Raw genomic sequence first — 27,119 nt, forward strand, 5'->3', positions numbered from 1 at the left:
AACTATACTTTATTTCCCCTCTTTCGTACTTCCTGTAAGGTTAAGATCAAAGACTTTGGGATAGAATACCAACGTTGCCATTTACTAGTGGCTGACTATTCTGCAAGTCACTAATCCCCTCTGAACCTTAGTTTCCTTCTCTGTGAAGCAAAGATAAAACTATCTACCTCACAGTGTTTTTCTGAAGATAAATGAGATACTATGATATACATAAAGTACATGGAACAGTATCTGGATGGTTATTATTACCATCATTTTAGAGCCTTTATGGCTGTTACCACTATCTGTCTCATATTATAGATATTATTGTATTTATCTTGGATCCCTTCTAGATTGAATCTGGGTATTAGGACTTATTCATATTTAGATCATTGATTTTATCTAACAATTTTTCTTACACATGAAAAGAAACTGTTATATATTGTGGAATCAAATGACTCAACTTTGAATGAGGATTTTTTTTTTTTTTTACAAGAAACAGTTTATTAGCAACAAAAAGTAGAATACAATTGAATAATATGATCAGGTAATGCTGGAAGTAGGAGCAGGAAGGTAACCTTTCTTGAGAACCCAGGGACTATGCAATTCCCTAACATTTCCAGATGTTAATTAATAAGTGCCATAAAACTCAGAGAACGCAGGGCTCACCAGATGCTTCTAGTTTTCTTCATAAATAAATAAATAATCATTCTCTTAACAAAAAATGATTTGCAAATTAATGTAGAAGAGAGTCTTCTCTAATGGGAGATGAGCCTAGGGAACAGGTCTTGGGGATAAGTGAGCCTTAGACTCATGGTGGGAGAGCTTGGAGATAACGGCTTTAGATAGCTGTTGGGGCCAAGTGCAAGGGTTTGCAGTTGAATATGAAAATGTTGTGTTATACACTGTGAAGAGGAAAGCTTGGTTGGAAGGTAGGGTCTGTAGTATAATTGGAAAAGGGAGAAAAAGTGGAGTCTGATTCTGTTGTCTAGTTTCCTTCCCTGGAATATGCTTCTCAGGCCTTGGAAGCGAACAGCCTGCACTTCAAGCGTTGTCAAAGAGGAAACTGAGAATTATTTCTATTGCAGAAAGGAAAAGTTCTGATGTCAGGATGTAGGAAAATGAATCCTGCGTCTTCAGAACTGGGTGCAATCCTCACAGGGAGCCAATCCTCACTGTTGCTGGATCCTCCTGGGTGCCTTCCTGCCAGTGAAAGTTCAGGTCAAGGTGGCGGGTCCTGTCTGGGTGGCTATGGAAGAGTTGAGGGTGGGGGAAGAAAAGATACATATGCTGAAGAGAAACAGGTCCACCTGTGTGCCCCAAACAGAGTTGTCTTGGCTACATTAATTGGCATGCAACAAAGTTTACCCTCAGAGAGCATAGTGGAAGAAGGCATCGGCAGTAGCAGAAAAAGGATCTGACTCGGAGCTTCAAAAAGGCAGAAGTATGAGATATAACTGGAGATCACCTGAGGGATTAAAGAATACCCTAAAGATGCTTTCTGAGACCTCAGGTGTTTGTAGAAGACATTAAGTCACAGTAACCAATGGGAAAGACTGGACAGGAAGAGACTGAGTAGAACACAGGGTAGAACAAGATTTGTGTTCAGTAAAGAATTATTTGCTGTGTGTTCTGTTAGTTGTAAGGGAATTTGAGAGCATTTAGATGGAAAGAGGCAATGGAGGCATGCATCAAGAGTAACTGATTATCACTCTGATATATGGTTGGAGAAAACCAAAGATACACAAGTTAGACTGATGGCAGGGTCTTATTGTAAAGGCAAAAAAGGACAAAGATGAGAATTTAAAAAATATATATAGAATATGGAACCATATTTCTTACTGCAAATCATGTGGAAAAATATGGTGCTGCCAGTACAGATAGGACAATTGAGAGGATGTTCACTTGGAGGAGGTGGAGGGTAGGTGGTAAACTTGGTTCCTCAAATGCTAAATTTGAAATGATAGTATGACTTACGTATAAGAAAGGTCTTGGAGAATTTGCAATATGTGACAGCCACTTGGAATTAGAAATACAGGTTTCAGAGGAATCAACGTATAAATGATAATGAAACAAAAATGAATTTTGTCTTTCAGTGGAAGAGAGAAGAGAGGAAAGGTCAGGGAGTCAAGCACTGACTTGAGGAAACATTCACTTTCATGGTGTTAGAAGCAAGATAAGAATGGCAGGTGGGGAGGGAGGTGGGAGACAAAAAATTATGTTTGGCAGAGAGGATAGCGTGTGGTGTCATGGAAACCAAGTCAGTGTAAGTGTCCAGGAAGCAGTGTCCAGTGGTATTAAATGCATCAGAGAGAGCTAAGTTGAATGCATGCTGGATTTAGCAATAAAAACTTCATTGGTAACCTTTGAAAGAGCAATTTTCATAAAGTGAGCATGTCAGAAGCCAAGTTTCAGGGAATGATGGAGGAAGAAAAAGGAAGGGAGTTTGTTTCCTAAGGTTCAGTAATTCTGACAAAGAACAAAAGGAGAGAAACAAGATTCTCCACAGGAGACTTGGGATTCAATGCATATTTCCCACACAGTTTATAGATTGTCTCTTCTTGATAGAGTGGCTATCATGTCTTTGTTGCCCACCTAATAACATTTCAGCCAACAACAGAGAAAAATCAGTGTCCACCTGAGATTATAACTGACCTTTCTACCAAAGTAGCTCTTTCAGACTCTAAATGCCAGGCTCAGGCTGCTGTGAACTCCTACCTCCCCTTCGCAATTCTGGCAGCTTCACAAATTTGTCAGTCACTTTCCAGGTCATGCTGATACACCAGAGTCTTTTCTTGATCTCATTTCTCTGTTCCTAATTTCAGGGTTCATTTATAAAAGAAAATCTCTGCTAAGTTTTTTTATCTTCTACTTTTAGGTTTAGTGAGACACCTCGACCATATTACCTCACTGAAATCTCACTTTTAAGTTCAGAATTCACCTGAAACTGCTCTCTGGAATGTCACCATATCTCTATCTTAGTCTTTATCTTTCTTGACATCCCTTCACTCTTACACTTCTTTTTGAACAACCCATCTTTATAGTTTTATAAAATATAGATTTCATTGCTGAGATTAGTGTTTATTCATTTTTTAAATATAAATTTTTAAATACAATTTACCATTCACTGGCTTCCACTGGCCACAACCATCTTCATGCTGTTCACAATCCCTTCATAATACCTGGGTCTTCTGAGAGGAGATGTGCAAAGAAGAAAAATATAACAGCAGGGACTCAGTGTAACTCTATATCTTGAGTATGTTTGAAAGTTCCCTTCTCTGTGTCTAGGAATATATTTTCCAGTCCACAGTGATAGACAATACATGCATTGAAGATGCAGAAGCAGATTCCTTGCTTGTACAGCTACAAGAGGTCTTGGCTAGAGCTGTCTTGCGCTACTCTTGTCATCTTGTCAACTATGCCATGTTTCTGCTCATGACAGAAACATGGCAGCACAAGAGTTTTCTTACGCTGATCTATTTTATTGTTATCCCTAAAACTTCAAAATACAAAGAAAGAACCTCACAGAAGCTGACAAAGTTCACCTTGCTGGTTGTCTCCAGCTTCTGTGAGTGATGTCATCCACATCTTAACTTCAGCAGGGAATGCCATCATCTTGACTCTCACCCACTTTGGTCATGTATGTTTTCCTGAGAGTGTTGGTTAGTTCAGCGACTTTATACACTAGTCCCTATTCTACAATACTTTCTAGTCTCATAGCTCAGAACCAGGAGATTTTCTTGGTCTTTGTCGTCTTTTTTTAATTTTTGGATTCTTTCTTTCTTTTTATAGAAAATTTATTTAAGATTTAAAACAATTTTTATGAGTACGTAGTAGGTGTATATATTTATGGGCATGCACTGTGAAATAAGCATATCATAGAGAATGGGGTATTTATCCCCTCAAGCATTTATCTTTTGAATTACAAATAATGATCTTTGCCATCTTGACCACCATTGACTGCTGTGTATTTGTCTGGGAATTCCTGGAGTGCACAGTCTTTATGAATAAGAGGGCATGTGCCCAGCTGGTGTGTGGTGCCTTTTGCATTGGCCTGATCATGACAGTGGTCTAAATAACCACAGTGTCACAGAGGTAAAAAAGGAGCACATATGCTATTTAGACCTCTTCTTGTTTGACACCCTTCTTGTCATGAAACTCTCCTGGATTGACAATACTATCTATGAAATAAACAGTATTTTATTCGCCACACATGTGTGCAGGTGTCCATGGGTTTAGTTTGCATTCCCTATATTAACATCCTTGCTACCTCCATCATGCTTAGAATTTCCTAATCTAAGGTCTTTGCCACCTGTGTCCCCCAACCCCCACCTCATCACGGTCATTGTCTATATGTCTGTGCTTATACTGCTTACCTCAAGCACAAGCTAATGAACTCAACAGAAAACAGGTTTTCTATAAGAGACCTACATTATCATCATTCATTCTGCCTCTGGACACTGTTGTTTACACTCTGAGGTACATGGAGGCCAAGGATACCATGTACAGAGCTGTGGACAGAAATATTTCTTAACAGATTGACTCATTTCATCAGGAGACCTTTAGTCCAGGGCAATGTTTTTCCTGCTCATAAACATTTTACATCTCACAAGAAGACCAAATAGAAAGTTCTGTTGCGAATTGGTTCAAACACTTAGACTGCTTTTCTACTTCTAGAAAGAAGGCAGAATCTAGGATTTCTGCTCAGGATGCACATTACTGCAGAGGCGAGTGGCACTCCAGGAGCATTTTGATGACTTATTTTTATGTATGAGTGAGTTGATTGAAAATCCTCCTAGCTCCCACTTCACCTGGCCATTTGGTGCTTGACTTTTGTCTTTGAGTGGAGCAGAACTACTGATGATAATGGCAGCAGTGACTTCAGTTAAAGAATCCCAGGGACCACCTGAGACTTTCTGCAGCTCCATGATTTCAGCTTTATGACCCTTAATTGACATTTCAAAAAGGCTTTCCTTACCATGTGCTGATTGAAAAATAAATAGTTTAGCAAAGAGAGGTCCTTCTTTCCATGAATTTGTCCCCACTGGTCACTTAAATAGTGTGTGTTTAGGTGAAGTACCCTTTACTTCTGTAGGAGGAAACAAAGACTTTTTAAAACCACATTATTGCTGCAGCCCCAGAAGCTGAGAAGAAAGAGAACAGATGGGTGGCTCTTCTCAAAGAATGTTGCCTTCGTCTGGATTTCCTCTTCTTAAACATTTATCTTCTTGTTCCTTGAAGGCTTTTAGGAATTGTTAATTCCACAGTGGCTGCATGGTAACTGTTGATTGGTGGTGGCTTATTTTGGGTAAGTGGATTTGGTTGTTCTTCTCTAAGCGTGGACCACAATTTTCAATCATTTAAAACTCCAAGTACTAATTTTCCCTTCTTCTGGGTGGGTGAGAGGTAATGGGATAAGGGGCTTAAAGTTTATTTTTGTTTTTCCCAGTAGAATTTTTCTTCTGAAGTGCTCTTCTCTGCTCATATCTTACACTTTTTCCTTGGTGAGTAGTTATGTGTGTAATTAAGAAAATTATCACATATACCCACTGTGAGACAGAGCTACAAGGTACACTCCCAAAGCCCAGGTATAGTGGTATCTGTTTCATAACACTGCCATATTTTGGGAATAAGTGACTCATTATTACTTCAGCCCAAGGTAAACTCTTTCCATTTTCTGTCTTACACTTTTGCTGTATATATTTTTGTAACCACAGAAGCAGGCCTGAGGCACATTTTTGGTCACTTGTGATCTTCTCTCCCTCCAACAGACTGCTGGCGGTCAAGGGTCCCAGGTATAGTGGGTGCCCTTTTCTCTCATTTGGCGGAACTGTGTGTGTTAATAGGTGAAATCAATGCCTCAGTGATAATCAGCACATTTTGCGCCTTCAGGGGTGATTCTGAAGCTGAAGTCCCTAGGTCCCTAGGGAGTTCTTGAATGAGTTTCAGTGGGTTTGTAAACTCTCTGAAATTGTGTGCAAAATATTGCGAATGTATTTTTTCACCAGATTTTCAAAGAAGTCTCTGATCTACCACAGGTAGAAATCTATTGTTCTAGAATAGAGTTTTGTAAAATTATTTTGACAAAAAATTACAGTAAGAGGTTTTGTATTGCAACAGTTTATGTCTACATGAATACACATATAAATATATCTTAATCAAAATTATCGTAAAACAACACAAAAGCTTATGTCAAATCCTGGAATGTTTGAGAAATGATAAGGAGTGCTGTGAAATAAAGAGGTGGGACTAGAGGAGAGAATGATAGAAAATGTATTTGAAGAGGCTGGGCTCCATCAGTGGTAATAATGGTAGGGACAACCACCATCATCATAATCATCATCATTGGCTACTCTACTCTCTGCTCTTCTCTCCATCCAAACAAGATTGATTGCTTTTTCATCTCTTCTTTCATAGAACTTTGCAAATACCTTTAATATTTTAGTTCTTATTATGGTGTTATTTCCAGTTTTAAAAACACATCTTTTTTTTCAATAGAAAATGTTGTCATATTTTCACTCAAAATATAAACGCCGAGTATTGATAATGTACCAGTCACTTGCCTAAGCCAGATAAGGCCTTTACCTTTAAGAAGCTCAGGGTCTCAAAAGAGCAACTAACATTTAAAAAAAAAAATGCAGATGTTGGGGTAGGTGCACAACTAGATAGGTGATGGTGGTAAGGTGGTAGGTGTTACAAGCCTTTCAGTCAATCTCCAGAGACTTTAAATGATTGCTTCGATAATTCTGATGAGTTGAAAAGATGTCTGTTCAAAAGAAGGTTTTTGCTGAGCTCCTCATGTTACTATTCCCTGAGTTTTTGTGTTTTCATTTTGTGATTTCGCTATTATCCTTTTTACCATTATAATTTCTTTCAATAAATACATTTAGCCACTCTTGAAGTATCAAGTACTGGATCCAGCACTAAGGATGCAGAGATAAATCCTACTTAGTCGGTTTTGGGCGGTAACAATGTAATTACTCTCCCTCACGTGGCAGCAAAATAGGAGCAGTAAAGTTTACATTACAGGGAGCTGCAAACACAGTTAATGAAGGATCCTAACTATCACTATGGAGGTGGAGAGCTGGCTACAGGTGGGCTTTGTGCAGGAGGCAACATTTGATTGGGATCTGAAAAGATGAGTAAAAGTCTGCTTTGTGACGAGTAAAAGTCTGCTTTGTGACAAGGAAAAAAGGAGCATTGCAGACAGTTGGAGAGTTCAGGAAGCCAATGTGCAAGCCAGTTGTGTTCAGAGCTGTTTAGAAAATGCAGAAATTATAGAATATTTTAAAGTATATGAACGCTTTGGATTTTATTCTTGTTGCTGTGAGCATGTTTTTGAAGGGTTTTAGACAGAGGAGAGAAGTGATGGGAAGTACACATAAAATAAACAACTGTGACAGGAATAAGACAAGTCAAATGCACTAAATAAGAGGCTGTATTACAACTTACAAGATTTCAATCCACCCCAAATTATCTCATACATTCTTTGCTCAAGTGCTTGTTTCTAGGACATACCATGACCACTCACACCTTTGTACCCTTCACATTCCACTTTCTTTGTCAAAACCTGTAAGTGAAGTACAGGGATGGTAAATCTCAGGTTTCTGTTTTGGGCAACCAGGTGATCAATGGGTGGTAAGAAACAGCCTCTCTGAAAAAGTGAAACTTAAGTTGAAATGTTTATTAATAAAAATAGCAAGACATTTTAGATGATTTAAGAAGCAGAAGTTTCCTTAGGAGATAACCACCATGACTTTCTCAAAGGCAGAATCTCATGGCAGAAGCTTAAGGAGATCTGGTAGTATGGGAAGAGGAAGAAAGGAGGAAGAGCAGTGCTTTTCAAAGTACATGGCTTTTTTTTTTTTTTTTTGTAATGAGCACTTTTCATAGGTTTGTCCTACATTTCCATATGTTTCAGTTGAATATATCTTTAAATTAAAACAAAGGTTTTAAAGAAGGAATAGGATTCAGAACTCCAAAAAAATCAATGTTATCTTAACACATTTATTGATCACCCACTTTGTGCAAAAAGTCTCTGTTTTAGGCTTTTTTTTTTGAGACGGAGTCTTGCTCTGTCGCCCAGGCTGGAGTGCAGTGGTGCAATCTCGGCTCACTGCAAGCTTCGCCTCCTGGGTTCACGCCATTCTCCTGTCTCAGCCTCCCGAGTAGCTGGGACTGCAGGCGCCCGCCACCACGCCCGGCTAATTTTTTGTGTTTTTAGTAGAGACGGGGTTTCACCGTGTTAGCCAGGATGGTCTCAATCTCCTGACCTCGTGATCCACCCGCCTTAGCCTCCCAAAGTTCTGGGATTACAGGCGTGAGCCACTGCGCCCGGCCTGTTTAAGGCATCTTTGAGTTTTGCTTTGCAAGAAGTAAAGAAAGAAGCAAGACTTAAAAAGCTGAGAACAGACAACACCCATATTAGGTAAGGGTAATACTTGCTGTGGTAACAGACTTACTACAAAATCCTATGGCTTAATAATAATTCTTAATATTAAGAATTAATTAAGAAATAATATTTAAATAATTAAATATTAATTCTGGCTCATGTAAAATATAACTACATGCTCCTGATTGGCAAGAAGTTCTCCTCTAATTCTCAATTCAAGGACACCATGTCATATGGCTCTACTTTTCTTGGGGCTTCTAAGAAAAGAAGTCCTGTGATGGATGTTCTACCTCCAGGTGACAACAGGAGAAGTACAATGAAAAAGCCTCACCTGCTTCTTTACCATGATGGTCTGGAAGTGGTACATGCCACTTCAGCATGCATTCCTTGGCAAGAACTTCTGCCGTAGAATCCTATCGTTTTTAGAGTACAACTAAGTGAGTTTTCTGTACTGAGTTTTAAGTAGGTCCATAATGATTTTATTCTTAAAATTAATGTTTAGAGAAATTTTATTAAACACATCTACCATATGAAGTAAAATTTTCTTCCTTAGTTTTATTTTTTAAAACTTCTGTGGTTGTTACTGTTTCATTCGGAAGCACTTCTGGAAGCTAAAAATCATCTTGTTCCTAAATGTTTCTGCTGGTCATATGGGCAGATTAGTGTTTTTGTCAGGAGGAGGGACAGTTGTTGTTAGAAATGAGTGAGGTAGAGAGGGAGAGACAGAGTTTTTTCAGTAGAAGGAGAGAAGAGACATTGGAAACCCAACTTAGACAAACTGACCTTCTGGAAACTCAAAAGTAGATTGTCTGCCATGATTGCTGAGTGAGATGGAAGCTTGAAGATAAAGAAAATAGAAAGATTGAAGCAGATCTTTGGGTAATGTGATAGAGGGCTGGAGATGGGATAAATAGATAAAGGGATTGCTGCACAACCACACTTAAAATTAAACTGGCGTTTGGCACTGCTGTGGTCCACCCAGCTTGTGCCTCCTTCCTTTGGACATCCATTTGCATGGGCCCAGAGTTGCAGGAGTAAACATCTTAAGAATGTTGTTCTATGTTTACAAGTTTGAGGATCCCATGTACTCTGTGTCCTCAGGACAGTGTCTTATGTGTGTTTCAGTGAGTGTGTCCAACAGAGGTATACAGAAGGAAGATTCTAACCCCAAGATGATGTAGCTCTTGAAGAAAGCAGGAGAGACTTCTGGGACTTACGATGATAAAGGTTGGTGTTGGGGAGAGGAAAAAATGGCATGGAACGAGTTTCAAGAGAGAAGAGTTTGTTTAGTAATGAGGCAAAAAAATTGTTTCTGGACACAAGAGATTAAGTTTCATATTTGCAGTCTAGGAAGTATAGTGTAGAGAGAAAGATCATGGACTCCTACCCCAGACGCTGGCTTCCTCCCAATCCTGTGTCTGCCTCTTTCTGAGAGAACTCTACGAGTTACCTCCCAGTGTCTTAGGTGCCCATCTGCGATAATGGGAATAATGACAGTACCTACCTCACTGGGTTTCTGTGGTGTTTTAATATATTAATTTTGCATGAAGGATCTAGTACAGTGGCTAGCACATAGTAAATACTTTTATAATGTTAGTTATCTTTATTATTTATATTCCTCTCCTTTACCTATCAGTTTTGTTGAAAAAAAAGGCTGCTAAAAAAAAAGTATAAATAGAGAACAAATTTAAAAGTTAATGGAAGGAAGAACTCTTAGTCTATGAGTTTTAAAACATGAATGAATGCTATTATTAAGTGCCTTTAAAATCAATTATATGATCATAAATATTTTTTAAATGAATAGAATTTATTTCTTAGAACAGTTTTAGGTTTATGGATAAATTGAGTAGATAGTACAGAGTTCCCCTGTACAGTTTCCTTTTCTTTTTTTCTTTTTTTTTTTTTTTTTGAGACGGAGTCTCGCTCTGTCACTAGGTTGGAGTGCAGTGGCCCGATCTCAGCTCACTGCAACCTCTGCCTCCCAGGTTCAAGTGATTCTCCTGCGTCAACCTCCCGAGTAGCTGGGACTACAGGTGCACATCACCACGCCCAGCTAATTTTTGTATTTTTAGTAGAGACGGGGTTTCACTATGTTGGCCAGGATGGTCTCAGTCTGTTGACTTTATGACCTGCCCACCTAGGCCTCCAAAAATGCTGAGATTACAGGCATGAGCCACCGCACCCGGCCACAGTTTCCTTTATTAATACCTTGCATTCATGTGGTGCATTTATTACAATTGATAAACCAATACTGATACATCATTATTCACTAATGTGCATAACATTAGAGTTCACCCTTTGTGCTGTACATTTCTTTGGGTTTTGACAAATGTGTTTTATGTGTCTACCATTACAATGTCTTACAAAATAGTTTCCCTACTTAAAAATTCCCTCTGCTTTACCTATTTATACTGCCTCCCCTAGCAACCACTGATCTTTCTGTCTCTATAGTTTTGCCTTATCTACAATGTCATGTAGCTGGAATCATACAGTTTGTAGTGTTTTAAGACTGGTTTCTTTTACATAGAAATATGCATTTGAGGTTTCTTCATGTCTCTTTATGGCTTAATAGCTCATTTTCTTTTTATTACGGAGTAATATTCCATTGTATAGACGTACCACAGTTTGTTTATCCATTTACCTATTGAGAGATATCTTGGTTGCTTCTAGTTTTTGGAATTGTAGATAGAGCTGCTGTAAACATTTGTGTGCAGATATTTGTATAGATATAAATTTTCAATTCATTGTAAACACCTGGTGTGATTGCTGGGTCCTATGGTAAGACTATGTTGTATTTTTTAATAAGCTATAAAAATGTATGCTAAAGTAGCTATTACCACTTGGCATTTCCACTTGCAATGACTGATCATTCCTGTTGCTCCTTCAACCCTGCCAGCATTTGGTATTGTCAGGTTTTTTTATTTTAGCAATTTTAATAGGTGTGTAGTAGTATCTCATTGTTTTAATTTTCAATTATCTAAAGAGACACATTGTTGAGTATATTTTTTATATGCTTATTTGCCATGTGAATACTTCTTTGGTGAAGTGTTTATTCAGATCTTTTGCCCATTTTTAATTGGGTTGTTTATTTTCTTATTGTTGAATTTTAAGAGTTCTTTGTATATTTTTAATAGAAGTCCTTTATGAGATATGTGTTTTGTAAATATTCTCTACCAGTCCATGGCTTGTCTTTTCACTTTCTCAACAAAGTGTTTTACAGAGCAACTGTTTATAATTTTAATAAAGTCTAACATCAATTTTTTCTTGGATTATACTTTTGGTGTTTTATCTAAAAAGTCACTCTCAAGCCCAAAGTCACCTAAACGTCTCCTTTATTATCGTCTATAAATTTTATGGTTTTGTGTTTTACATTTAGATTTATAAATCACTTTAGTTAATTTTTTTGTGAAAGGTATGTGTTTTGTGTCTAGATCCATGTAGTCTTATGTAGTTAACAAGTTGTTTTAGCTCCACATTTTGATGAACCTTTCTCCATTGACTTACCTGTGCCCCTTTGTTAAAGATCAGTTTATTTGTGTAGGTCTATTTCTGGACTCTTATTCCATTCCATTGATCCACTTGTCTGTTCTTTTTCTAGTACCGCATCATTTTTTGTTAAAGTCTTGAATAGTGTTAACTCTAGGATTTTCTTGTTCCCCTTCAGGATTGGGTTGGCTATTCAGGGTCTTCTTCTTTCCATATAAACTTCAAAATCAGTTTGTTAATATACACAAATAATTTACTAAAAATTTGATTGTGATTGCCTTAAATCTATAGATCAAGTTGGGAAAACCAATACATCTCTGTTTATTAAGATCTTTGATTTTTAAAATCAATTTTATAGTTTTCCTCATATAAATCTTGCATATATTTTTTAAATTTCTACCTAAGTATTTCATTTTTTTGGTGCTAATGTAAATGATGTGTTTCTAGTTTCAAATTCCAATTGTTCATTGCTGGTTTGCAGGAAAGCAACTGACTTTTGTAGATTAACCAACAGCACACTTTTGTTTATTATCTTGCAGACTTGCTATAATCGCTTATTAGTTCCAGGAGGGCTTTTTATTTTTTCCCAGTCAACAATAGATAATCATGTCATCTGCCAACAAATACAGTTTTGGTTCTTCTTTTACAGTGTATATACCTTTTACTTCCTTGTTTTATTGCATTAAGACTTTTTCGATACAATGTTAATAGGAATGATGAGGGGGGACATCTTCCCAATCTTAGGAGAAAAGCATCTAGTTCCTTATCAAGTATGGTCATATCTGTGGATTTGGCAAAAGATGCTCTTTTTCAAGTTGGGTGTTCCCACTCCTATTTTCTGAAAGAGATTATGGATAATTAACACACTTTCTTCTTAAATATTTGCTTCTTAAATTCACCAGTGAAACCATCTGTTCCTGGTGTTTTTATTTTTGGAGGATTATTAATTATCAATTTAATTTCTTTAATAGATATTGAGCTATTCAGATGATATATTTCTCTGTGTGTGAGTTTTGGTAAATTATGTCTTTCAAATAATTTTTCCATTTCTTCTAAGTAAGTAAGCAAATTTGAGAGCATAGAGACATGTTATATTCATTTATTATCCTTTTAATATCCATAGGATTTGTAGTAATTTCTGATATTAGCAGTTTGTGACTTCTTTCTTTTTTTTTTTCTTGGTTAGCCTGGCTAGAGGCTTATCAATTTTATTAATTTTTTTTCAAAGAACTGGCTTTTAACTTCAATGATTTTCTCTTTCAATTTTTTCCTGCTTTTAATTTCATTGATATCTGTTTCAATTTTTATTAGTTCTTTTCTTCTGTTTGCTTTAGGTTTGTACAGCTGTTTTTTCTCTAGCTTACAAAGGTGAAATTTTAGGTTATTGATTTTAAATGTTTCTTCTTTGCTAATATATGCATTCAATACTACAAATTTCCCTCTGAGCACTGCTTTTTCTGCATTTCACAAATTTTGACAAGTTGTATTTCATTTAGTTCAAACATTTTAAAATGTCTTTTGAAATGTCTTCTACGACCTACATTTTATTTAGAAATGTATTGTTTATTTTTTTTTTATTTTATTTTTTTTTTCATATGATAATTCTATTTTAATTAATTAATTTGTTTTTTTTTTTTTTACCTTTTTTTTTTCTTTTATTATTATTATTATTATCATTATTATACTTTAGGTTTTATGGTACATGTGCGCAATGTGCAGGTAAGTTACATATGTATACATGTGCCATGCTGGTGCACTGCACCCACCAACTTGTCATCTAGCATTAGGTATATCTCCCAATGCTATCCCTCCCCCCTCCCCCCACCCCACAACAGTCCCCGAAGTGTGATGTTCCCCTTCCTGTGTCCATGTGTTCTCATTGTTCAATTCCCACCTATGAGTGAGAATATGCGGTGTTTGGTTTTTTGTTCTTGTGATAGTTTACTGAGAATGATGATTTCCAGTTTCATCCATGTCCCTACAAAGGACGTGAACTCATCATTTTTTATGGCTGCATAGTATTCCATGGTGTATATGTGCCACATTTTCTTAATCCAGTCTATCATTGTTGGACATTTGGGTTGGTTCCAAGTCTTTGCTATTGTGAATAATGCCGCAATAAACATACGTGTGCATGTGTCTTTATAGCAGCATGATTTATAGTCCTTTGGGTATATACCCAGTAATGGGATGGCTGGGTCGAATGGAATTTCTAGTTCTAGATCCCTGAGGAATCGCCACACTGACTTCCACAAGGGTTGAACTAGTTTACAGTCCCACCAACAGTGTAAAAGTGTTCCTATTTCTCCACATCCTCTCCAGCACCTGTTGTTTCCTGACTTTTTAATGATTGCCATTCTAACTGGTGTGAGATGGTATCTCATTGTGGTTTTGATTTGCATTTCTCTGATGGCCAGTGATGGTGAGCATTTTTTCATGTGTTTTTTGGCTGCATAAATGTCTTCTTTTGAGAAGTGTCTGTTCATGTCCTTTGCCCACTTTTTGATGGGGTTGTTTGTTTTTTTCTTGTAAATTTGTTGGAGTTCATTGTAGATTCTGGATATTAGCCCTTTGTCAGATGAGTAGGTTGCGAAAATGTTCTCCCATTTTGTAGGTTGCCTGTTCACTCTGATGGTAGTTTCCTTTGCTGTGCAGAAGCTCTTTAGTTTAATTAGATCCCATTTGTCAATTTTGGCTTTTGTTGCCATTGCTTTTGGTGTTTTAGACATGAAGTCCTTGCCCATGCCTATGTCCTGAATGGTAATGCCTAGGTTTTCTTCTAGGGTTTTTATGGTTTTAGGTCTAACATTTAAGTCTTTAATCCATCTTGAATTCATTTTTGTATAAGGTGTAAGGAAGGGATCCAGTTTCAGCTTTCTACATATGGCTAGCCAGTTTTCCCAGCACCATTTATTAAATAGGGAATCCTTTCCCCATTTCTTGTTTTTGTCAGCTTTGTCAAAGATCAGATACTTGTAGATATGTGGCATTATTTCTGAGGGCTCTGTTCTGTTCCATTGATCTATATCTCTGTTTTGGTACCAGTACCATGCTGTTTTGGTTACTGTAGCCTTGTAGTATAGTTTGAAGTCAGGTAGTGTGATGCCTCCAGCTTTGTTCTTTTGGCTTAGGATTGACTTGGCGATGCGGGCTCTTTTTTGGTTCCATATGAACTTTAAAGTAGTTTTTTCCAATTCTGTGAAGAAAGTCATTGGTAGCTTGATGGGGATGGCATTGAATCTGTAAATTACCTTGGGAAGGATGGCCATTTTCATGATATTGATTCTTCCTACCCATGAGCATGGAATGTTCTTCCATTTGTTTGTATCCTCTTTTATTTCCTTGAGCAGTGGTTTGTAGTTCTCCTTGAAGAGGTCTTTCACATCCCTTGTAAGTTGGATTCCTAGGTATTTTATTCTCTTTGAAGCAATTGTGAATGGGAGTTCACTCATGATTTGGCTCTCTGTTTGTCTGTTATTGATGTATAAGAATGCTTGTGATTTTTGCACATTGATTTTGTATCCTGAGACTTTGCTGAAGTTGCTTATCAGCTTAAGGAGATTTTGGGCTGAGACAATGGGGTTTTCTAGATATACTATCATGTCATCTGCAAACAAGGACAATTTGACTTCCTCTTTTCCTAATCGAATACCCTTGATTTCCTTCTCCTGCCTAATTGCCCTGGCCAGAACTTCCAACACTATGTTGAATAGAAGTGGCGAGAGAGGGCATCCCTGTCTTGTGCCAGTTTTCAAAGGGAATGCTTCCAGTTTTTGCCCATTCAGTACGATATTGGCTGTGGGTTTGTCATAAATAGCTCTTATTATTTTGAGATACGTCCCATCAATTCCTAATTTATTGAGAGTTTTTAGCATGAAGGGTTGTTGAATTTTGTCAAAGGCCTTTTCTGCATCTATTGAGATAATCATGTGGTTTTTGTCTTTGGTTCTGTTTATATGCTGGATTACATTTATTGATTTGCGTATATTGAACCAGCCTTGCATCCCAGGGATGAAGCCCACTTGATCATGGTGGATAAGCTTTTTGATGTGCTGCTGGATTCTGTTTGCCAGTATCTTATTGAGGATTTTTGCATCAATGTTCATCAAGGATATTGGTCTAAAATTCTCTTTTTTTGTTGTGTCTCTTCCAGGCTTTGGTATCAGGATGATGCTGGCCTCATAAAATGAGTTAGGGAGGATTCCCTCTTTTTCTATTGATTGGAATAGTTTCAGAAGGAATGGTACCAGCTCCTCCTTGTACCTCTGGTAGAATTCGGCTGTGATTCACCAAAGAAATGTATTGTTTAATCTGCATATTTTGGAACATTCCAGCTATCTTCTTTTTTTTTTTTCTAGTTTAATAGTATTTATTGGGGTCTGAGAGCATGCTTTGGGTGATGTTTATTATTTTGTTAAGTTGTGTTTCATGGCCAGAATGTGATCTATCTTGGTAAAAGTTCCATGTGAGCTTGAGAAGAATGTGTATTCTGCTGTTGTTGAACATTGGATTCCATAAATGTCAATTAAATTCTGTTGCTATTCATTTCAACTATATCTTCTCTAATTTTCTGCTGGCTGGATCTGCCAATTACTGACAGTGTGGCGTGGTGTTGAAGACTATGATTATAATAGTGAGTTTGTCAATTTCTCCTATTTCTATCAGTTTTTGCCTCATGTGTTTTTGGCCCTCTCTTGTTAGGCAATTCCCTCAAAACCAACTACAAAATATGCTAGATGTTGTCATGGGAAAAATGGACAATATGCAGGAACAGATGAATAATGTAAGCAGAGCAAAGGAAACTAGAAAAGAACCAAAAGAAAATGTTAGAAATAAAAAAATTTGTAACAGAAATTAAGAATACCTTTGATGGATTTGTCAGTAGACCGGATATGGTCAAGGAAAGAATCCACAAGCTTTTTTCATTAGAACTCTTAGCATATTAATCATAGTTATTTTAAATTCCCAAGCTTCTAATCATTCCAAGATCTATGCTCTATCTGTATGTGGTTCTGATGCTTACTTGTCTCTTCTGACTTTTCCTCCTGCTTTTTGGGATGTCTTGTAATTTTTAATAATTTATACATGATGTATTAGGCAATAAGAACTGAGGTAAATAGGCTTTAGTGTGAGGTTTTAGATACATTTATCTGGCTAAGAAGAGTGAGGCTGTGTTTACTGTTTACTGTAGCTGTGGTTGTCAGATTCCTCTAGTGTTCTCATTTTTGTCTGCCTGTTTTCCTTGGGTGTTTCTGGAGACTCCTTCTTAAATAGAATCTGTGTCTTGCTGCTCTGTCACTTGTAATCCACTGTTATGCTGGAGCTCTGTAGATGTGGTGGTAAGGTATTGGAGAGGATAAGTGTCCAATCATCTTATGATTAAATCTCTGTTTTGCTTTTTTTTCTTCTTTGAGATGAAGTCTCGCTCTGCTGCCCAGGCTGGAGTGCGGTGGTGCATTCTCAGCTCACTGCAACCTCTGCCTCCTGGGTTCAAGCAATTCTCCTGCTTTAGCTTCCTGAGCAGCTGGGATTACAGGTACACACCAACATGCCCAGCTAATTTTTATATTTTTAGTGGAGACAGGGTTTTGCCATGTTGGCCAGGCTGGAGCTTTTATTTTTTATTTTTGGTCTTTTCAAGTGGGCCAGAGTCCTTGGGCTGTGACCTTCAGAAGAGTTTCTTATTTTTTTTTCCTCCTCCCCTTATATAAGGCAGGAAGGCCAGAGGGGGCTAAAACTGTCCAATTGCCTTATCCTTCATTCTTTATATGCTTTCTTTCACAATCTGGGAAGTATTTTTTAAATAGTTGTCAAATATTTGTTTAGAAGAAAACTTAGATACTGTTGGGGAGGACAGAAGAGGGAACACCTTTCAATACTCTGAGTATTTCATCCTAAAATTGTATAGTGAATTTAGCAAACACCATGTACTTAACCAGATCCACCTTCCTTCGGAGACCACAGTGGTTTTAAATGTCCACAAATTCTTTGATACTCTTCCCTTCAGGACATGGAGCTTCCCCTTCTATCTGAGTGTGAACTGGACTTAGTGAGTCACTTCTGATGAGTAGAAAGAAAAATGAAAATGTGATTTCAGAAATGCGGTCATATAAAGCACTGCAGCTTCTTGCTTGCAATCTCACCTGCTCTTGGATCACTCAGATGAGGACACCCAGGAACCAGTGAGAAACTGAAGCTTTCTGCCAAGACCCAGTAGGAAATGTAGCTGTCTGTCATTAGCTGTCAGTGGGCTATCTTCAAGTGGATCCACTAGTGCTGGCCTTGAGATGACTGCATGCTGGCTGACATGTTTGCAACCTCACGAGATACCCTGGGCAGAACCACATAGCTAAGCTGCTCCTGGATTTCTGACTCTCAGACTCTCAGACACTGTGTGAGATAATAAATGTTTGTGTTTTAAACTACTGTCTAATCCAGTTATTCAAAATATATCTATGATGACTTAAGTATATTCGTTAGCAGTCTTACTCTACTGCACATCACACCATCACATCACACAGACACACACACACACACACATCCCTCTGTGATTTCCAAAATATTTACTCAAATTTAATTTCTTAAATATTATAATTTTGCCCATCTCATTACATTTTAGTGCCACTTAACTGGTAGAGTTGGCAATCAGATCTATTTGACTGGGTAATCCATCCCTTAATGTGCCTCTCTTTGGGGTAGAAGAGTGATAGAACACTATTTTAGCAGTGGGATTTAAGGCTTTTTCACCAAGGCTAGAGACTAGCCTTGGGAATAGTGAACCCTAGAGCAAGCAAATGAGTCCCTAAGAACCCTGGGGTAGGCCTCATGTTTTCTTTCTTCAGTCCTTGTATTATTATTCAGAGGGAACCCAGGGAATCTAGTACTTGATATACATTAAGTAAGAGGATGAAGAAAGGCAGCATAGAGACAGGGAAGTGAGGATAGCATCCTTTCCAATGACTTTGCCTTGGTGACTAAATGATGTTGGAGGCTTAGTGAAGTGTGGACTCTGAGGTACCACTATATATCCTTTCATTCAACAGATATTTATTGAGCACTCACTATGTGTCAGGCACTGTTCTAGGTGCTGAGCACATAGTGGTAAGTACACACATCCCCTCACTCTGGACAAGTTATATTCTGGTGGTTTTGAGGTTCATTCAGGTCAGGTCCTTGTCATGGCCCAGCCACAACTGACCCTCGTCAACTCACAGTTGCAGCAAAGATCTTTGTACAACTCTCCATCTCCACAAACTGTATTCGCTAAAGGTGACTCTGTGAGAGAAGAAATTCATTAATGAATTTCAAACAAGTTGTTCTTTAGAGAAACAACTTCCAAAAATGATTATACATTCTGGAGGGTGAATATCCCGAGAGGTATTCATGTATCAGTATGTTAGTCCTAAGGTCATTTTATACAATAGAAAAAAAAAAGAAAAATAAAAAGAACCGGAAACCAAAATCTGAGGATGCAAACGAAGTGTCATTTGTTCAAGAAAGAAATAATGTCAGAACCATGGACATTTACAAAGATTCAGGTCTTTGTGATTAAGACTGTGCCTGAAAGGTAAATATGTGTTCTCTTAGGGAGACTCTGGGAGGCTGAGGAAATTAGTTCTTGTTAGATTCTTCTTGACAGGCCTGGGCAGAGGCTGAGGCCCTGCAGAGCCTGCTTTTCACTTCACTACCTGTGGCAAAACAGTAAGTAGGCTGGTGCATCAGAGTCCTGTTGCAGGAAGCAGAAACCATGCAAGCTATTATAAACAGAAAGATGTTGAAACGATGTAATTAAGTGTTTACAAAATCACGAAGGACTGTAGAAGCAGGCTCTAAGCTGTGTCTTTAGGAATGACTCTCAGAACAAGATTATTGAGCTAGCCCACCAGGGGTGCTTCAGTCTCTGCAAAAGTCAGGAAGGTGAGGGATAAGGCGGTCACTCCCAGGCCTGCAGCATTCACAAACTCCCCACTGCAATAGTGATCCAGGGTTCAGAAAGCCACTGATGCTGAAGCTAATGCCTGTCGGCAGCAAGGTAGCTAGTGGCCAGTCACTGGATCACAGATTTGTTTTGTTTTGTTTTTCCCGCCACTACTACAACAACTGCCTCTTGAAACCCACGAAGCTAGCCTCTAGATGCTGGAATGCTGCTTCAGAAAAACAACATTGCTACAACCTTGCTGGCACTAAATACCCAGTAATTCAGCATCTTGCATGTAACATAGTTTCAGCCAATGAGACACAGCAGATTTCTGCATGGAGTGGGATGGGGCAGAGGGCTCCCAGAAAACTTTGGCTTTTCTAAAAAATAGGATGGATATTTCTGGTTCTTGCCTCTTTCTCTTTCTTCTTACTTTGAATGTGAATGTGATATCTGGAACTGCTGAAGCCATTTTGTGACCTACACTGCTAGAATCAACATGATCTGGAAGGAGACATTAAAAATGCACCACTCTGGACCACTTGCTTTGAGCCTCTTGGTATGAGACACAGAAAAAGTATGTATCTTTGTTAGTTTAAGCCACTGTTAGTCCAGAAGGAGTTGGAGTATTGGCAGTTGAAAGCATTCCAAATGGCTACAACATCTTTTCTCTATCTAGCTACTCCCTCCTTTTCTTTCTTCTCTTTTCTCTGTTCCTTCTCCCTCTCTTTCTCTAACAACTCTTTCATCTGTCTGTCCATGCTTGTGAGGTGGGGAGATGGTACCCAAGAGGTTACACTGAAGGAATACATCACTGCAGCACATTTTTGTTTCCATTGGAGGTCATTTATCTCCTAGAGACATAGCTGAGTGGGCCCTTTGGAGCCATCAGGCCTCATGCAATACATCAGCTGCAATACTCCAGTCAACCCTGACTCCTACAGTTGTATTATTCCAGATGTAAACACCATACTATCCCAACTCTGAGGTTGTTTCTCTGGGTATCTATTAGGTTGAAACACATAAATGAAATTGCTGATATTTGACCATTTTGACTGCTAAAATAGTATTAAATTTATGTGGTGCAACTTAAGATGATGCTTAGTCATGGAGGATAATGGAAAACTCTGAAGCCTAAATGAAGTTAATTTATAACTCAAAGAGCTATTATCTATATCAGGTCAAAGTGATCCATGTCTGGTTCCTCTTTTCATGTCAGCATTGGGACATCTCTCTGGGTCATCTGAAAAGTTCAGTCTCACATTTCAAAAGGAACTAGCAATGAACACTTCTAGGTCAAATCTTTCACTTTTTGTCATCTCAACTCAATCTGTAGCTAAATTTTATTGTAGTCTTAAGTAGACTATTATTTACTGTAATCTCAAGTATCTACACTGAATTGCCCTAAGTAAATTGTGGGGTATAATGGTATGGAGAAGAGTATTACCACATGTGCTGTATTAGCCAAACCATATCATGTGCTTTTTTTCCTGGAAAATTCCTTAGTAAATTGCATGGGAAGAGCTTACTGTAGACTCCTTGCCTCATCCCCACCATAGGTAATAGACTCACCCATGAATATGGTAAAGGATCAAAAAGGGACATGGATATTAGTGACTGCTCTGCCCACTGGGTATTTATCCTAGGACACCCATATATACGTTGTTCTCCAGGGCTTCGTTGGCTCTATGACAACTGGAAGGGTCAGAAATGATCACGATCTCTGACTCTGGTTTCTTTCTTCAGTTATGTTTCTCGGCCTCTGTGCTGTGCAGATAATTTTTTTCCCTGGTGGGTTATGAATGGCACAAGTGTTTCCCAAGTTGGGATTTTTTTTCTCCTTTGCTATCACTGCCAATGTATCTGACAGTTACAAAAGGTACCAAGGGAAGGTTACCAGAGTTCCAATTCAATTAACACAACTAACTGACTATTGTAACTTGTAGACATTACCAGTGGGAATTAACACTTCTGAAAAAGGTTTATTTCTTCTCTTGAAGAAGAGATTGGGAGGAAAGGTATAACATTAACTGGAGGTTGGCGAAATGTCAATATTCAGAAGCCAATGTTTACAACATTAGTTAATTGTTGAGTTGGAGAAATTTGTTCCAGTGACAAAACTCCTTGGGCAGAGATTCCATCTGTTTTGCTCTGTCCTGTATCTCCTGTGCTTAGCACAGGGCCTGGCACATAGTAGACGTGAAATAAATATTAGCTTATTAGACAAGTGAATGAAGGAATAAAGTGGTTATGTGATATCAAAGTTCTATAAGCCAGTCCTCAGAACTTCTCCATGTTTCACAGAAGAACAGTCTCATTTCCACAAGTTCCCAATGGGTCTATCTGTGTAGTGAGGCTGAGTATTTTACTCACATGGTAACTCTCTGGTCTTCTTCATGAACCACTACTCAGTAGACAATGTGGTGGTGGTAGCATGCCTGGACTGATAATTTAAGTAATCCAATTAGATGGTAGTCTTCTGGAATAATTGATCAATGTCTCCCATTTCCATGCTCTTCCCTGCACTTCCCAAAGATGGTGACTGGGTATAGAAAAGGGAATGTTCTTTCTCCCATGTGAGTCCCGTATAAACCCTATTGACTTTCATACCACCTGCTTTCTGAACTTCTCTCAGGGTCTGAGGAAACATATTGCCCATTTGGAAACAGAGATCACAAGTTAAGCTAGATTTCTAGGCCCCTCTCCCAAACTGAGTTGAACCACCATATTCACTTTGATGGGCTGATTCCTGGATTAGCATAGACAGCCCAGAGATGAGGGATGAGGACACACAAATCTAATTGATTCCCTTTCTCTTCAGTCTGCCTTTTCCTTCACACAATCCTTAAGGGACAGAAGGAACACATTTTCCTGTGATTTATTTCCTTCTTTTTCCCTTATCTATCATTCAGTAGGTATCTTAGATTGGACAGGACTATGTTTCAGCAACAAATAGAAGCCGGACTCTCAGTGGCTTGATATAATGTAGTACGTATCCACTGTACACTGTGCACTGTGAGATGCTCTGCTGTATACCATCACTCAGGGATCCTGGCTGACAGAGGCACCACCAGCTTGCAGCTGCACCAGAATGGGTTTTGTGGACTTTCCCACATGTGGACTTTTCCACACTTCCTCACATGTGGAGATCTCACACTCACACTTAAATACTTTTTTGTCTTACTAAATTATGCCTACCTGGGAACAATATATCACATACCTTAGTCCTAGGGATGAAAGGCTGCATGGGAGAGATATTTTAAAGGAAAAACTAAAATGCATTAAATTAATGCCGGCAAAAGATTTTTGCCATTATATTCATCAAATAGAAAAGGTAGGATTTTGTTTGTTCTTTCCAGTATGAAAGATACAAAATTATGAAAAAATGTATTGATATGATTTGGCTCTGTGTCCCCACCCAAATCTCATCTCAAATTGTAATTCCCGCATATCGAGGGAGGGTCCTGGTGGGAAGTGATTGGATCGGGGGGCCATTTCCCCCATGCTGTTTTGTGACAGTGAGTGAGTTCCTATGAGAGCTGATGGTTTTACAGTGTAGCACTTCCCCTTTTTTTGCTTACTCTTTCTCACCACCATATAAGACGTGCCTTGCTTCCCCTTCACCTTCTGCCATGATTGTAAGTTTCCTGAGGCCTCCCTAGCCATGTGGAGCTGTGAATCAATTAAGTCTCTTTTCTTTATAAATTATCCAGTCTCAGGTAGTATCTTTATAGCAGTGTGAAAACAGATTAATACATGTATTATAAACAGAAAATATGTGGTTAAGTCAGGAGATGGCAGAGGAAAGTAAAACATTTCTCATATCAACAAAACACCTGCCTATCCTGGTCTACTTACCATTCTCTTACCAGTTAATGGGACTTGTAAGAAATACATGTAGCAGCTCTTCCTTAGCATTTAGGAAACCTTTGCAGGCTCAGATGAAAACTCTATTATGCAAGTGTCTGGGAATCTTATAGGGGATTTTAAGCAAAGGTGACATGAATACTGTTCAGAACATATTTTCTTGATGACTGTGGGACACTGTATGATCTTTAATTATATACAGCACTTCTGGGGCTATTGGCTATGAGGAAGATTCACCTTGGCCCATATGATCCCAATAGTCCTGCTGCCCTGGTTTACATGCATGTGTTTTACTGGAACAGGTCTAGGGATGTGCCATAAAGAAAGGAGCAAGAGCTCTTCATGGGTAGAGCAACCCCAGAACTGTTCTAACTTTCTATTTCTATTAGCTGTGCCCTGGAAATCCAATCTGGCATCCTTCAATTGAATTCCACATAAACAATTGTGATTAATTAAGTAATTGTCAGTTGTGAGTAAAATAAGAATAAACTTCATTAAATGAAAAGTCTAAAAGTTTCTAGTACTAATCAAGTGTTAAACCTTTTACTTTTTCCTTCTTATTCCAAGTTTTTTTTTCATTGTATCCTGGTTGTTCCCCATTTTTTGAATAATGGCAACACTTAAAAACGTGACTTCCAAATGAGAGATGTTTTGGGCCATGAAAAAATACTGAACAAATGCTAGGAGGCATTGTACTTTTATTGTAAATTAAGCAGTTCAATAGATAGGAAATTCAGAAAAAAACAGAGAAATAGCCATAAGGCATGAAGTAGGATTGTCTTCAGAGCTGGTCTTTCATGTTGGGGATTTCCTTCCCAGTAACTTTGTCCTGTTGAAGCAGAACTTCAACTTTATTTATGGGGCTGGGTGACCACATAACCTTGCATTGTATAGTTCAATGCCCGCCCGTCCAGAATATTGGGTTTGATATAGATACCTTGATACACAAACCAGATTTCTTCCGGGGACAGCACAGAGTCCCACACGTACACATCTCCAATCTCTCCCACAATGGACTAGCTCTTACCAAACTTGCCTCCATAGGAATACTGCTGCTACCCAGGGCAATCTTGGGGTAAGCTCCCACAGAGAAACCCTGCCTTAGCCCCATCCTCACCTAAGGCTTCTCACTGACCCAGAACTCAGCAATGCCTGAGGAGGACTCCCAGCTGGCATAGATGTGCACCAGGGTGGGGAAATTCTCACAGACCTTGAAGAAAACCTTGTCACCCCCAATGATAAGATTGTACTCTCCAATTTGAGACTTAAAAATGACCATCTCATTGCTTTTGGTCTGGATGCTGTAGGAGAAGAGGCTATAGCCACAGGAGAGGTCAGTATAAGCATGAAGACATGCAGTGAAGTTCTGTAGAGGTTTCTCCAGCTGTGTGATCAAGCTCATGTGAGCACTATTAGATTCTTTAGGAAAAATAAACACCTTCCCAATCATGTCTGTGAGAGAAAAAAAAAGATATAATCTTCACCTGAAATGTGAACAGGAAAAAAATCACAAATTCAATTTTATATTCGGTAACCTCTTGTCTTTTCTTCCTACCATCTATCCCTGACACCCCCACCTACCCTACTCCACATAGTCATATACCTTTGACCTCCCTACTTGTCTGAGCAATGGCTTCCAGGAGGCTGGTGAGGACAGAAACCCAAACAGTAGCTTGTACATGTTCTTAGCTTGGGCTCTTACAGCAGCAGCAGTGACCGGGATGAGAGTATCAGATAGCACAATGGTTGTGCCCACCCAGCTTCTAACTTAGTTATGTAGAGATTCACATTCTTAGGCCGCAGGCTATTCAGGGTTTATATGCACCTTGGGTGAGGATGGGGGAGGAAGAACACCAATAATGTGTGAATAATTTTCCAGCCCTGCTCCCTGGGTGTCAGCAATCAGAGCTGCTGATGGGGAAGGAAGGGTGAGACCCTGGGCTGGAAAATCAATGGGAGTTATTTCTTAGACACAAGTGACTGCTAGAGCTCCGAGTCCTGTGACCCAGATTTTGCTGCTGGAAAGACAGTGGTTACAGAGCTGCAGTGTTATGGATGAGATGAGGGGCTGGGCTGGCCATGTCAAGAGGGCATCATGCTACTCTCCACTCTGTCTGAGGACCCTGTGTTCTTCCATGAGCTCCTGAGCCACGTGGAGGGTCTCCCTGAGCTTGGGCCTCTAATGGGCTGTGGAAACAAGGCCTCTTCTTTCTTTTTTGTTCTGTGAAGTAGTCGTCTGTTTGTAGAACATTCTGGGATTCTGCTTTCTGATGTAAACACTGAAAATCTATCCCCTCCCCCCATTAATTTAGCATAATATGCCAGCATTTTGTTAAGGAGATTCAGAAAATTGGAGGATATCCCCTCCAGTTTCTGAGGAATTGTTCTGATCATCTCTCACCTGCCTCTCTCCCTTTCCCTTTTCATATTATGACTTGCCTTCCCAGATACTTAGTAACTGTTCTCTGAGAGGTCAGAGGTTGACTGACAGTTTTGTTATCTTCTGACCCCAGCCATTTAAGGGGAAGTTTAAAAACCATATATGGTGATACTCTCTCTTTTTTTTCAGTAAAATAACATTTTATTAAATTCATTATGTTGCTCCCAGTGCTTAAGATTTTTTTTGAGATTGATTTTTGCCACCCACCATACTTATTATTACTTCTAGCTTCATTGCATTAGGTAATATGAAAACCTGTCCTCTATATCTTCTTATCTATTTATTTATTTATTTTTATTATACTTTAAGTTCTGGGGTACATGTGCAGAATATGCAGTTTTGTTACATAGTTATATATGTGTCATGGTTGTTTGCTGCACCCATCAACCCATCATCTACATTAGGTATGTCTCCTAATGCTGTCCCTCCCCCAGCCCCCCAGCCTCTGACAAGCCCCAGTGTGTGATATTCCCCTCCCTGTGTCCATGTGTTCTCATTGTTCAACTCCCATTTATGAGTGAGAACATGTGGTGTTTGATTTTCTGTTCTTGTGTTAGTTTGCTGATAATGATGGTTTCCAGCTTCATCCATGTCCCTGCAAAGGACATGAACTCATCCTTTTCTATGGCTGCATAGCATTCCATGGTTTATATGTGCTACACTCTCTTTATTCAGTCTATAATTGATGGGCATTTGGGTTGGTTCCAAGTCTTTGCTATTGTGAATAGTGCTGTAATAAACATAACATGTGTATGTGTCTTTGTAGTAGAATGATTTACAATCCTTGATACTCTCTTAACATGCACACATGCATGCATGCATTCATTAAACACACCTTCTGTGAATGTCTATTGTGTGCCATGCATTATGTAGATTTTATTTTCTTGACTTTCTTGCTGGGCTTTAACAGAGACCCTCATGTCTCTTGGGGTTAAATGGTCATGAATGGAGTTATAATAACTCAACCTTGCTTTTCTCCCCAAATATCAAATTGAAATTTCTTAACCCCAGGTATTTATTATTCCATTTATTCTACA

The sequence above is a fragment of the Pongo abelii genome, chromosome 1 (genome assembly GCF_028885655.2).
Source record: "Pongo abelii isolate AG06213 chromosome 1, NHGRI_mPonAbe1-v2.0_pri, whole genome shotgun sequence".
NCBI classification, from domain to species: domain Eukaryota; kingdom Metazoa; phylum Chordata; class Mammalia; order Primates; family Hominidae; genus Pongo; species Pongo abelii.